Source organism: Sorex fumeus, unplaced genomic scaffold (assembly GCF_029834395.1).
Source record: "Sorex fumeus unplaced genomic scaffold, SorFum_2.1 ptg000054l, whole genome shotgun sequence".
NCBI classification, from domain to species: Eukaryota; Metazoa; Chordata; class Mammalia; order Eulipotyphla; family Soricidae; genus Sorex; species Sorex fumeus.
This window is the reverse complement of record NW_026606111.1, coordinates 43,434,724-43,449,810: the sequence shown is the minus strand read 5'-3', so window position 1 is coordinate 43,449,810 and position 15,087 is coordinate 43,434,724. Positions and strand designations below refer to the sequence as shown.

General features: G+C 37.8%; 1 pseudogene; it reads left to right on the top strand.

Moving 5' to 3' along the window:
- Window positions 1–14,374: 14,374 nt before the first annotated feature.
- Window positions 14,375–14,473, top strand: LOC130033690 (uncharacterized; annotated as a pseudogene).
- Window positions 14,474–15,087: the final 614 nt, after the last annotated feature.

Here is a 15,087-nt window from a genome sequence, read left to right as displayed (position 1 = left end):
CAAATTTAATTTTTCCACTTCATGTGTTTTCATAGGAGGAAGTATAAAGAAAACATCATGAAAAATATGTATAACAAAACTGAAAAATAAGTATAGAGATATCAGTGAAATCTGGGCTATGTAGCAAGCTGTATAGTACAGTATGTTATTGAGAGCAGACCCAAGAGTAAACCATTAATAATTGTGTATGTGGTCTCAAACAAAACCAAATGAAACAGTCCAATAAGTTTAATAAAAAATTGTTCCACACAGTTTCTGGGAAGCAAATATCACACTGAAACAAAAGCAGACAGAGATACCACAAAGAAAGAGAATTACAGACCGATATCCCTGATGAACACAGATGCAAAGATCCTCAACAAACTACTAGCAAATAGAATCCAACTACTCATCAAAAAGATCATACACCATGAACAAGTAGGATTCATCCCAGGGATGCAAGGATGGTTCAACATTCGGAAATCATTCAACATAATCCATCATATCAACAAAAGAAAAGATAAAAAGCATATGATTATATCAATAGATGCAGAGAAAGCATTTGACAAGAACCAGCACCTCTTTATGATGAAAACCCTAGCCAAAATGGGTATAGAGGGTACCTTCCTCAACATAATTAAAGCCATCTACCACAAGCCTACAGCAAGCATCATCCTCAATGGGGAAAAACTGAGAGCCATCCCTCTAAGATCAGGGATGAGACAAGGATGCCCACTATCTTCACTGCTGTTCAATATAGTACTGGAAGTACTTGCAATAGCGATTAGGCAAGAAAAAGATAATAACGGCGTTCAGGTAGGAAAGGAAGAAATCAAGCTCTCACTATTCGCAGATGATATGATACTCTACATAGAGAACCCAATAACCTCCACCAAAAAACTCCTAGAAACAATAGACTCATATAGTAAAGTTGCAGGCTATAAAATAAATACCCAAAAGTCCATGGCTTTCCTATACGCAAACAGCGAGAGAGAAGAAAGCAACATGAAAAAACAATCCCGTTCACAATTGTGCCCCAGAAAATCAAGTACCTAGGAATAAGCTTAACTAAGGAAGTAAAGGACCTGTACAAAGAAAACTACAAAACGCTACTTCAGGAAAAAAAGAGGACATGAGGAAATGGAAAGATATCCCCTGCTCATGGGTCGGGAGACTTAACTTTGTCAAAATGACAATACTACCGAAAGCAATGTATAAATTCAATGAAATCCCTATAAGCATACCCATGGCAGTCTTCAAAGAAATAGAGTAAACACTCCTTAAATTTATATGGAACAATAAGCCCCCACGAAAAGCTAAAGCAATTCTTGGGAAAAAGAAAATGGGGAGAATCAACCTCCCGTACTTCAAACTGTATTACAAAGCGGTAATAATTAAAACAGCATGGTACTGGAACAAAGGCAGAACTGCAGACCAATGGAACAAGGTTGAATAAACTGACATCTCCCCTCAATCATATGATCACCTAATCTTTGCTAAAGTTGCAAGTAATGTGAAGTGGAGTAAGGAAAGCCTCTTTAACACATTGTGCTGGCATCATTGGACGGCTACATGCAAAAATATGGGCTCAGAACTCTCCCTAACACCATGTACAAAAGTAAGATCAAAATGGATTGAAGACCTCAACATCAGACCAGAAACCATAAGGTATATTGAAGACAAAGTTGGCAAAACCCTCCATGACATTGAAGCTAATGTTATTTTCAAAGATGCCATGCCACTGGCCGAGCAAGTGAAAACAGAGATAGATAAATGGGACTATCTTAAACCAAGAAGCTTCTGCACCTCCAAAGAATCAGTGACCAAAATACAAAAACAGTCTACAGAATGGGAAGGGATATTCGCCCATCACACATCTGACAAGGGGTTGATATCCAGGATACACAAAATACTGGTAAAACTCCACAAGAAGAAAACATCCAACCCCATCCAAAAATGGGGCAATGAAATGAACAGAAACTTTCTCAAAGAAAAAATCCGAATGTCAAAAAAGCACATGAGAAAATGCTCTACATCATTAATCATCAGGGAGATTCAGATCAAAACCACAATGAGATACCATCTCACACCTCAGAGAATGGCCCATATTCAAAAGAACAAAAGCAACCGATGCTGGCATGGATGTGGCGAGAAAGGGACACTCCTTCACTGTTGGTGGGAATGTCGACTGGTTCAGCCCTTCTGGAAAACAGTATGGACGATTCTCAAAAAATTAGAAATTGAGCTCCCATTTGATCCAGCAATACCACTCCTGGGAATATATCCCAGAGAGGCAAAAATGTATAGTCGAAGTGACATCTGCACTTGTTTGTTCATTGCAGCACTCTTTACAATAACCAGAAACTGGAAGAAACCTGAATGCCCAAGAACAGATGACTGGTTAAAGAAACTTTGGTACATCTACACAATGGAGTACTATGTAGCTGTTAGAAAAGATGAAGTCATGAAATTTACATACAAGTAGTACAACATGGAAAGTACCATGCTAAGCGAAATGAGTCAGAAAGAGAGGGATATACATAGAAAGATTGCATTCATCTGGGGGATATAAAGTAGCAAATTATGAGATTAATACCCAAGAATAGCTGAGATCAGCACCAGGAGGATTACTCCATAACTTAGAGGCCAGCCGGGTATTCTAGGGGAAAGGGCAGTTCAGATAGAGAAGGGAGCACCAAATAAAGGGTGTTAAGAGGATCCTTCCAGGAGGGGAAATGCATGTCAAAAGTAGAGTATGGACTGAACGTGTTTGCCACTCAATGCCTCTTTTGCAGAACACAACACCCAAAATGAGAGAGAGAACACCGGGGATTGCCGTGCCATAGAAGCAGGTGGACATGGTGGGATGGGTGTGGGGGGATATTATCCATGGTGGTGGAAAATGGGCACTGGTGCAGGGATGAGTATCTGATCATTGTATAATCGAAACCCAAGCACAAAAAATAGTAAATCTACAACTGTACCTCATGGTGTTTCACTAATAAAAAAAAAAAGTTAAAAAAAATGGTTACACATATACAATATGAAAAGAGTATTCTGTTTTAGAAAAAACTGCTAGCCAAGAAATGGAATAGAAGGTGATTTTTGATAGCACACTTTACCAGTCCATTAAACAGAAACGATTTACCAGTAACTACATAAAAAATGAAAATAGCAATAAACTTGATTGTATTTCATAGGTAAGAAATATTTCAAATGAGTAAAATAGAGAAACTTCGTAATTACAAAAAATTATTCTCATCAATACCTCTGAATATTAAACAGCAAACAACACGTGTTAAACCTAGCATATGATTTCAGTTTATCACACAAACAGAAAAGAACATATAAAAATGATCACAAAATATTGAAAATTTCTTTCAAATCCTAGTGTAGAATTATCTTTATTAACCTGGAAAACGTTCTGCTCAATGTTTAATAAATGAGCACCAAAATCCCATTAAATATTTTTAATGTAGGAACAATCAAAATTAAGAAATATGACAAAAATGTGTAATTCGATATGTGAGACTTGATTTTCCTATTTCCTCTTAGGATCTAAAAATAGAAGTTGACTATTATCAAACTACTCTCATGTTAGGAAGAAAAAATCATATGAAATAATATTTGTAAAAATGACAAGCAGCTTTAACCTGGAACCTACTTACCACACAAATGAATCAAATCTCCTGAATCAAATTAGTAAATACATTTTTTAAATTTCAACAGGCAACGCGTACATGTACTTAAAGACCAGAACATCATAAAACATTGAAGATTCTATTTCTTCCACCCACCTAGATAAACACTATTAGCTATTTATGGGATTCATCATTTCTGATGCATGTTTATATTCCAAATTGTCAAGTACCAAGTACTGTGTTCAAAGAGATAATAAGGAAAAAAGTCACCAAGGATGCCTTTCTGATATACTGGTTTTCCTACTGGTACCCTACTCAAGGAACAGAATACTTTCTAGTCCTGGCATTTATTGAAGTAAATTGCTTTGACTTGCTCTCAGTGTATTTACCTCAGCATATTTAACATATATTCTTTCTTTTTTGATTTTAAATCCTCGGTTTTCTTCAATATTCAATCCTGACGGTTTCCCCTTCCTGGATAATTGCCGTCCATTTTCTTTCATTATTTCTTTCCTATTTTATTCTCCCTCATATCGTCTTGGTTTCGATTGGTCAATGTTTGATGAAAGTGATCCCAAACTTTCTTACCTTTGAGGGCTTGCCTCCCTATCGCTCAGCACTCCACACCTTCCCCATGCCCCAAATTTTCTTATTACCTGGTTTAAATAGAAAACTCAAAGATAAATGATTATTACTGTGTAATAGCACTATATTTAAAATACTGAAGTATAAATACAAGAGGAGAGACCATTACAGAGAAAACATGCGGGTATATATTAACAGGTTTCCACAGCATCTACATTTTCTGTTTCTGTAAAAATACTGTCTCTGATTTACTTTTGTCAACGGATATTTTATAAAATACACGATTAAAAGGAAAAAGAAACACAGAGAATCAACATATATATATATATATATATATATATACATATATATGTTTGTATTTGAGCTCGTAAATACGTCTAAAATATAAAGTAATCAATGAGGAAAAACAGTTTGTATGTGAGAGAAAGAAAGCCAATGTCTAAAATCACACAGAAAATATCAAAGTCAAGCTAAAATGGTAAGGTAAAGTAAGGGAAAGGCCCTCCCGTTGATCGTCGATTTTCTCGAGCAGGCCCAGTAATGTCTCCATTGGAGACTTTGTTGTTACTGTGTTTGGCATATGGAATATGCTTCAGTAGCTTGCTGGGCTCTCTGAGAGGGGCGGAAGAATCGAACTCGTAAGGCGAATGCCCTACCGGTGTGCTATCTCTCCAGTCCTTTAAAATTCTACTTGAACACTTTCTTTCATTACTACGTGCTGGTTTCACTAGACTTCTTTTAAGTTTAGGGATGATAAATCTAATGAAAAGCTTTGAAAAGTACTATTCCTTACCTGACATGGTCAGAGAATAGGAAATACCGATGAAAGGTAGACGAGAAGAGGAGACGGTATGAGAGTACGTCTGAATACTGAAGCGGCTAAAGACCACAAGTGTCCAGTACAGATGACTGGTCAATGTTGATTGGTCATAGGTCACACTGGTCACTTGCCAGGATGATTCAAATTTATTTACAAACAACCGCATGGGAACCCCAACATTCGACAAATTGGTGGTTGGTTTGGTGGGAGAATGATGTCATAAAATAGGCAGTTACAGGTAGAGCCTAGCCAATCAGGAGGTCAGATTCCCAGGAAGAAGACCGAATTGGATAGAGAGAGGGGTAGAATGAAGCAGGGTAGGGAGATGACATCCTGCAAGACAGTTATAACAGTTTCAACTTCCTCAGACTATTGTGTTAGAAAACTACTCCCATTATACACAAGAGCTTTCATATTTCATTAATAAATCAAGAAAATTACTAAATAATCATTTTATTGCACTGTTAAAGAAACAACATTCGGTATTACTAGTATATTTTATATAATGTTTACAGCACAGTGGGTACGGCATTTGCCTTGCAGAAGGCCAACCCTGATTCCGATTCCTGTGCTGGGCAAGCTACCCAGAATATCTCGCCCTCATAGCAAAAACCTGGCAAGCTACCCATGACGTATTCGATAGACCAAAACCAGTAACAACAAGTCTCACAATGTGTTGTAAGATGTTACTGGTGCCCGCTCGAACAAATGGATGAACCACGGGAGGATAGTGCTACAGTGCTATGATTGAAAAAAATGGTGGTTTCTTTCAATATGACAACACTTACTATGATAAGTTGTAGATGAATTGAGATATGTTAAAATGTAAAAATAATGAGAAGTAATTGTAAATGCACAGGTATCTCTATTTTACAAAACAAACAGTTGTTCTCAGTTTAAAACTGTAGAAGGTAAAGAAAAACATATGCTCATTTCTGTGAAAATCTTACAATCTGAAAGAAAAGATAAAAAGTAAATTAAGTAATCAAAAAACAAGCAAAACATACAACTAATGTCAATTAGTATGATAGGCAAAAGATGAATGTTTTTAATAAATTAGTGCTGTGAAATAAATCAGTATTTAGCTATTAAACTTGTATAGAAAAAATAAGCATAAATTATGATCATATAATCTATATTGAAAGAAGTGTAAATTCCTCGTAAACACAAGAGCAATTTTCAAGCTCACTTATAGACAAAGAGCACAAATTAAAATGACAAATTAAAATGTGTCCCCAAATTACAAACATTTAAAAATCAGGTCACATCTTTTCCTAGCAAAGATGATAAAAATAGACCTTTTCAAGTTATTTTATTGAGAATTAAATCTGTATAATAGTATGGCAATATATACTTAGTTTTAACCAGTTTAATATTCTTTAAGTAAATTAGCTTTTGTGTGCGTATATGGAAATTCAGGGATCAAACAATAACCTCACAAATGTGAGGCAAATATTTTACCACTGAGATATATTTTCAACCACGGTTAGATATTTTGGTTTTATTTCTATTGTGCGAGGAATAGAACCCAAAATTTCATACTTGCAAGCCAAGTGCTTTAGCCCTGAGCTACATACACAGTCATAAGTAAGTAAGCTTTTTTTTTTCTTTTTGGTTCACACCTGGCGATGCACAGGGGTTACTCCTGGCTCTGCACTCAGGAATTGCCCCTTGTGTTGCTCAGACGAACATATGGTATGCTGGGAATTGAACCCAGGTCGGCCAATTGCAAGGTAAACGTCCTACCAGCTGTGCTATCGCTCAAGCCCTAGTAAGTTAGCTTTTTAATATCAGATCTTAAGTAAACAATCAGAAAAGTTGACAAATGATATAAATGTTCACAACAATATCATCTTAGCAGTAAAACATTACAATTATAAAAAACTCAATAAAATGTTATAATAACTGAAATTTATTTTTTAAAGATTATATTTGTATATATACTAATATAAATACATAATTGAAAGACTCCAAAGAAATGTACCTTCATTTTACTTGGATGTTTATTGTGGTTCTTTTTTCTTTTTAATATAGTTATTCCATGAACAATACAAATTTGGACTTCTATATGATTTTTTGTCAATAATTATATTTTGAAAATATTTTGACATTGGTATTGATGTGAAATAATTAAAGATGATCAATATATCCTAGAAATATCAAAAAATCTAAGAAAAAGTATTCCATGCATGTATAAAATATACGCAGATAATTTATTTGATTGGCTCCAAGACTTAGTAGAGGGGTTAAAGCACTTACCATGCACACAGTCAACCGAAATTAATGGCTGGCACCACCAGGAATGACCCTTGAGCACAGAGTCTGAAGTCCCAAGCACCACATACTATGGCCCAAATACTCCACAAAAACAGAAATACAATTTATCACTTATTACTATAAAATACAAATTCATTATAAAGTACATTATAAAATCCATTATAATTTTTTTCAAATGTATCAAAATTTACAGATTTACGGGCCACACATAGCACTACTTGCAGACAATGTGAGTAAATATTATTAAAAAACCATCTACTTGGTCAACAGCAGACTATCTATTAAATTTGGGGCTTTCAAAAATTATATAGGAATTAGCACCCTTAAGCTCTATGCTACTCAAGAATCAGTTATATGTTTTTCTTTTCTTCCTTTTTTGTGGGGAAGGGAGCGCACCCATATGTGCTCCGGGCTCACTTCTGACTTTCTATCCAGAGATTCCTTCTGACAGCCTCAGGGTTCTGGGGATTGAACTCAGATTAGCTGCATACAAAGTAAACACACTCTACATACTGCACTACTCTTTGGCCCATATGTATCATTTTTAAATAACATTTTAATAAAACATTTTTAATAATTTTTTTAAAAAACATTTTTAATAAAACATTTCATTAAAAGTATAATGTTGGCAAATACTGTTTTAATCATTAAAGTAAATATAAAATTGGAATAATACTTGGTAAAGCATAGGAACACAGCAGAAATTGATGGTATATATCTTATTTGTAAATTTGTAACTGTAACATATTGTCCTTTTCCATTTCAAGGATGAGATGTATCCATAGAGTAGATTGGTTCACTCACAATACTATATTTTCTCCTGGATACTTTTTAAAACTACTTTCTAATTTGCCTGTTTCTAAACTTTTTGAGTACTAAAGCCCTCTTTACTATTGTTAGATCTTTCTCTGGTTTTATTTTAACTTTATGTTCTAATCTTAATGGTACCACCATCTACTCAGTCAACGAAGCTAAACCCTAAGGTCTCTTCCACTTTCTCCTGCACAAGTTTCTGCTTTCTGACAAATGGGAGGACCTCGAATGCTGACATCAATCTAATACCCAGGGCCGCAGGAGATAGTGCAGTGCTTATGGTATTTTCTTACATGCACTCAATTTGACTCCCAGCACCACCTGATTGCCAGAGTATGAAAGGCTGTATAGTATCGGAGGACCCCAAGCACCATGGCTACGTTTACTGAGAATTGCCTGTGGGTCCCCCACACCTCCTGAGCATTGCTTTAGAGACTCTCCCAGCAACCAAAAAATATGCAATGCCCCAGAAACATGTACTTGTCTTAAATAGGGACCCTCACTTGAGTGAGGTTCACAAGGAAATATTGCATGAAAACATAAATCAAAGAAGCAGGGGAGAGAGGGTATATCATGTGAGAAGAGATCATATATTTGGTGAAATGTGTTAAGATTCAGATGCCCTAGTCTTCCCACCAGGGATATTCCTTCAAAAACACCCCCATTTTACTGGAAGGGTGCTAGAACATTATATGACTGAAACTCAATTATGAGCAACTTTGTAACTGTGTATCTCTTGGTGATTCTAAATTTTTAAAGTAATTTTTAAATGCACCCATCAAAATTACCTTTATACCACTAAATGGGAAAGATACTTTCTAATACTTATCCTCACCAAAAGCTCAACAGGGTGTGCCACTTGCTAGGAAATGTCCTCCCTTGCATTTTTCTCATGATACTTATTAGTACTTCACTCTTCTGTTTCTTCCCTCTTCTCATGCCAAATCTTTCCGTCTCCCTTGCAAGCTCCTCAAACATTATGTATCCATTCAACACTGATGCTCTTTGCCACTTGCTCCTCTTGATTTCTTGTCCATGAACTGATTCTAAAACATAACATAGCTGCAATTACAATATTCATGCCAAAGACAGTCATTGATGTATCTTTGGGGTTAGTATTCTTCAAGCTATAGGCACACGGGTGAGTAACATTATTTTCTTACAGAGAACACAAAAATAGATATGCTGGGTTTTACACTTCTATCAGTAGTCTGAGGTACAAATTAATTATATATATTTTTAATATTTTATTGAATATCTGTGAGATAGACCATTGCAAAGCTATTCATAATTTGCTTCCAGTCATACAAGGATCGAACATCCATCCGTCCACTAGTGTATGTTTCCCACCACCAATGTTCCTGGTTCCCTAAAACCATCCCCCAACACCCTACCCCAACCCCCAGCCTGTCTCTATGGCAGGATCTTTAATTCTTTCTCTCTGTCTCCTTTTTATTTTGTGCATCATGGGTCTCGTACAGGTACTAAGAGGTCATCATGTTTGTTCAAGAAATTTAGTATTTTTATCAGGAAGCTAAGGCTGGAGTAGCTTTGAGGTATGGAAATGACTGCTGAGGCTTCCATAAGTACAGGGCAGTGGGGGTGGATGCCCATCGTGACCCAGAGAAAGCCTGGAGATATCAGTCACAAAACCCGCATATCCGAATTTTCAGCTGTTATATTTCAGTGAGAGCCACCTGAGATGGTGGAAACCAGACGAGGGCATGGTGGCGATTTTGGATTGTGGGAGCAAGTGACTGTACTGGGTTCTGGTTGTATGGGCACCCAACTAACCTGCCTCCCTCTCATTTACCCTAGTGTGTTCAGCCTTTTGCAGGTCCAAAGTTAACTGAGGCTTTTGATCTCTTTCAAGATTTGTTTATGGGTGTCTGAAACAAGACCAATCCATTAGCTTGTATAGCTGAGCCAGGGGTGGTCTGTGAACATGGCTCCCACATATCTTTTGGGAGTTTAATTTCTCGGGAAACTTAGTCCTGAGGTGTTGGGATCCAGCCCGAGGCACAGTGGCCATTTGAGGTTATCAGGAAGCATGAAGACACCATTAGACGGTTGATGCACTCACCTGAGGGTACAGGTTGATTTCCTGGAGGCATTGCACCACCAGACTAACACCGATTCATTGAATTAATGAGCGAATCATCAACATTTTTAAAATGTGTCACTTTATTGCATTTTAGAAGGGTAACTTCTAACAATGAAGTAATCTTCAGGGTATAATCAAGATCTATGATTTATTCTTAATATATTTAATAAAAGCTACACATTTTGGAAATTTATACAAAGAAATTCTTTTATAGTATCTGTCTTCATAATTTACTTGTAAATTACTAAGATATCACTGTATATTCCACTGTTCTTAGCATAGAAATTTACAGACAGAAAGTGCTACGTAAAAGTTCATTTTGGCAATTCTGTTCAAGGTGGTACTGGAAGTACTTGCAATAGAAATAAGGTAAGAAAAAGATATTAAGGGTTTCTTATGTATGAAAGGTAGAAATAAGCTCTCACTATTCACAGCAGATGTCATACTCTATTTAAAGAATACTAAAACCTCTACCAAAAAAGCTTCTAGAAACAATAGACTTTCATAGTAAAATTGCAGGTTATAAAACCAATACCCAAAAGTCTATGGCTTTATTATACGCAAATTATGAGAGAGAAGAAAGTGACATGAAAAAGCAAGTCCATTCACAATCATGCCTCAGGAAAATCAAGAACCTTGGAATCTGCTTAACTAAGGAGGTAAAGGATCTACACAACAGGAAATAACAAAGGACACGAGGAAACGGAAACATATATACTGCTTATGGAATGGGAGAATTAACATTGTCAAAATGGCAATACTCCCAAAAGCATTGTACAAATTCAATGTGATCCCTATAAAGATCGCTCCGCGATAGCACAGCGGGTAGGGCGTTCGCCTTACACGCGGCCAACATGGCCGACCCGAGTTCGATTCCTCCGCCCCTCTCGGAGAGCCCGGCAAGCTACCGAGAGTATTCGATATGCCAGACACAGTAACAACAAAGTCTCCAATGGAGACGTTACTGGGCCCGCTCGAGCAAATCGACGATCAACGGGAGGGCCTTTACCTTTACCTTTTACACTATAAAGATACCCATGACATTCTTCAAAGAAATTGATCAAGCACTCCTGAAATTCATACGGAACAACAAATGCCAACTAATAGCTAAAGCAATTCTTGGGAAAAAGACGATGGAGGCATCACCTTCCCCAACATCAAACTCTACTATGAAGTGATAATAATGAGAACAGCATGGTACTGGAACAAAGGCAGAGCCGCAGACCATTGGAAAAGGATTGAATATACTGACACACACCCTCAAATATACATCATCTAATCTTTGATAAGGGAGCAAGAAATGTGAAGTGGTGCAAGAGAGTCCTCTTTAACAAACGGTGCAAAAAAAACTGGACAGCTACATGCAAAAAGAAAATGGCTCAGACCTCTACCTAACACCATGCACAAAAGTCAGATAAAAATGCGTCAAAGACCTCAAAATCAACCAGAATCCCTCAGTTACATTGAAGACAAGGTTGGCAAATCCCTCCACAACATTGAAGCTAATGGTATCTTCTAAGATAACACGCCACTTGCCAAGCAACTGGAAACAGAGATAAACAAAGGGGACTATCTTAAATTAAGTAGCTTCTGTATTTCAAAAGAAACAGTGACCAGAAACACAGACTCTGCCTTGCGGGCAAGATACTTGCAGAAGCCTACCAGGTTCTGTGAGAGTGAGAACTGAACAATAAGAATTGTTATCTTATCAACAATATCCAGTCTCTGGATCTTGGCCATTGATGGAATTACATGGCTCCAGGGGCAGTTCATGGTTGTAACACTTAAGAAGATGGGGGATCTGGATGGAGGGGGCCCAGTCTTGATCTGAGCAGCCTTGGAGATCTCATCCCCCGGTCCCGCACACCTGGGTTCTGTTGGAGTACACAGAGCTTAGGTTTATCAAATTGCACCCATAACAGTGCTCCCGAGTCACTCCTATTACTTTGTCTGTCTGTAACCACTTCTATGCTCTATTCCCCAACCAATTTGTAAGGTCTCATCCCTCTTATACACTGAAGCTGTACTGTAAGTTAATATTGCCTTCCTCCTCTCCTTATGTCTTTTTAGCAGTTTACCTTAATGCAAGGTCCTTTTGTATAGATACAAGAAGACAATTAATTAATATGCTTTGTAACTTAGGAATTGATTGGCTTTGAATATTATTCACTCCTGGGCATCTGCTTCTCAACTTAAGCCTCAGTTGCCCTCACTACCTAGCACCCCAAGGGCAGGGTCCCGATGTGGGACTGGATGGAACCAGGGCAAGCCGGTAAGTTATGTGCCACACTGTCATCGCGATGGGCCTGGCCAAGGTGCCACAATTCTTAACTATAAGTTAAGAGGTTGATCATAGGCAAATAATGTCATGATCCAAAAGTAACGATGAGACTAGGGCCCTGCTGCTAGGAATAGGAAAGATATCTTGCCTGAGCACTGCAGTCTGAGATCGAGATGGCCCTAGGAGAGCAATTCTACAAGCTCAAAGTATTTCTTACTGTGTCCATACAAAATGATTAATATTATATATGCTTATATGTTGGTTGGAGAAGGAGAGGAGAAACACCTCCTAGAAGCTCTTTTCCTGTGTGTCCTGACTAGCTTAGATGAGACTGCTTTCTCCCCTTCAAACTGCCTTCAGTAAATGATTTCAGTATATCGAGACAGTTTTCCTTTTCTCTCAGAAACGTAGCTGGTCTTAGATCTGCAGATCTCAGGTGCTAGCCAGGACTGATCTTTGGGATATAGATTCCCAGCTCTAGCCAGGCTGGTCTTTGGGATGCAAATCAAGGTGGTTGCAGCTTGTGAAAGTGCTTGTGGAAGGTTTCAGTTTGGCTTTGTATCTTCTTTCTGGAGGCCAGTATTACTGGCCTGCTGATTAAAAGGAATCAATGTGGATGTAAAGAAACAATGTATGGTTTGCTGCCTCAAGGTTCTTTCTGTAATTCCTTTTGTTGACATCACTGTAATGCGCCTTTTAGAGGTTCTATGATCTATATAAGGGGATCTTCAGGGCTCTCAGTGTGCTCATGTGCTTGAGGATTCCTGAGGCCTCCATGACATAAATCTCTTCCATGTAATAACCTGCTGCTCCACAACCAACCAGCCTGACTCCCGTTTCCTTCCATCTCCTGACCATCGCCATCGACCTCCGTGGAGTGGGGAAACGGCCTGACAGCCAGCCTTTTATTTTTTGTGTGTTTACACAGGTTCTGCTTCCAGTTCCTTCATGCATGAGGCTCCGTCAAGCTTGGGGAGAGTGGTCTTAAGCGTACCTATGGCTGGTTGCAGAGGTCTTCAGCTGCCGGGGCTCTACTCAGGGCAGTGAGGGAAACTCACCCCTCCCCCTCCAAGGGGCCCCGGTGGGGAAAGCCAGCTGCCAGGTCAGTAGACTGTCGTTTTAGACATATTTGGAATTAATTTTAGATCGAAAAGTACTTATGTGCTTAGTAATAAATTACTATACACTTGTTCAATCACCTCAGAGACCCCACTCTGCACAGAGAACTAGATTTTTAAATACAGGGCTGTTTTGCCTTTGTGTCATGACTGAGAATCACTCTCAGTAGATATGAAACTCACTATACACAAAGATGCACACAGGCTACATTGAGTCGTCTGTGTTGTTAAAGTGTGTTGGCCATTAAACTTCACTGAGACCCCTTTTTCTGTCCTTTACAGGAGCCTCATGAGTCTCACCTTCCATTCAAGTTGTACTTGTAATAAGGTGGAATGAAATCATCAATATTCTCCTCACCTCTTCCTTCAGGAGAAAAATCCTACTTACATTCAAGGTGGTCAAATTGCAGAAAACACCATCCACCTTTTCATGGAGATGTACACGGGACTGAGGTGAGAACAGCAAAAGGCTCTAGTTTATTGGTCTTAATGAAGGTTTCAGGGAAGGGCATTAAACGAGACTCATATACCATGTTCCAAAAGAATTATTTTGTAAAACTGATGTCTTGGGTATGGTAAAAGATAATATGGTAAAAACCATATTTTTCTTGCTGGGACATTAAAGTTCTAAATCTATCTATTTAAGCTGCTTTGAAATACATTCCTTGATTAGGAATCACTGTCTGCCATAGGAGTGAGTAAGGACCGCACTCAAAGTAATCAGAAGAGAAAAATATGGAAAAATTAACTCCTACTATGTTTTGTAACATATATACTAAAATTGAAATGATACATAGATTAGCATGGTCCTTGCACAGAGATGACATGCAAACTTGTAAAGTGTTCCATATTTTTGTTGCAAGAAGAATTAACAGGGCGACTTTAAGTTAAGACAATCCCCACAAGTACAAAAATTCTACATAAAGATATCACAAATCCCCATCACAACAATCTCCTCAATGTCAATGGACTAAATGTGCCAATTCAGAGGCACAGAATGGGAAGATGAATTAGAAAACTGAACCCAACTTTCTGCTGCCTGAAGAAACACTTCTGAACAATCAAAGTAACCATGGGCTCAAAGATAAACGCTGGAAAACAATTCTTCAAGAAAGAAAAGAACACCTCCACAAAGCTGGAGTGGCCATACTAGTACCAGACCACATGGACTTCAGGCTATAGGTTATAAGAGACAGTGAAGGTCATTTCTTCATGATCATGGGATCTGTACATCAGAAAGAACTCACCCTCCTCACTGTAGATGCTCCTAATGACAGACCAGCAAAATTCTTAAAAATAACTTCTAATAGACTTAAAGAAAAACATTGATAGCAACACAATACTAGTTGGAGATTTCAACACTACTTTTTCACTTCTCAATAGATCAAACAGACTAAAGCTCAGCAAGAAAATATTTTCTTTAAGGGAAGTAATGTACAACTTTTGGCTTAGAGAAGAAATCAAAGAGG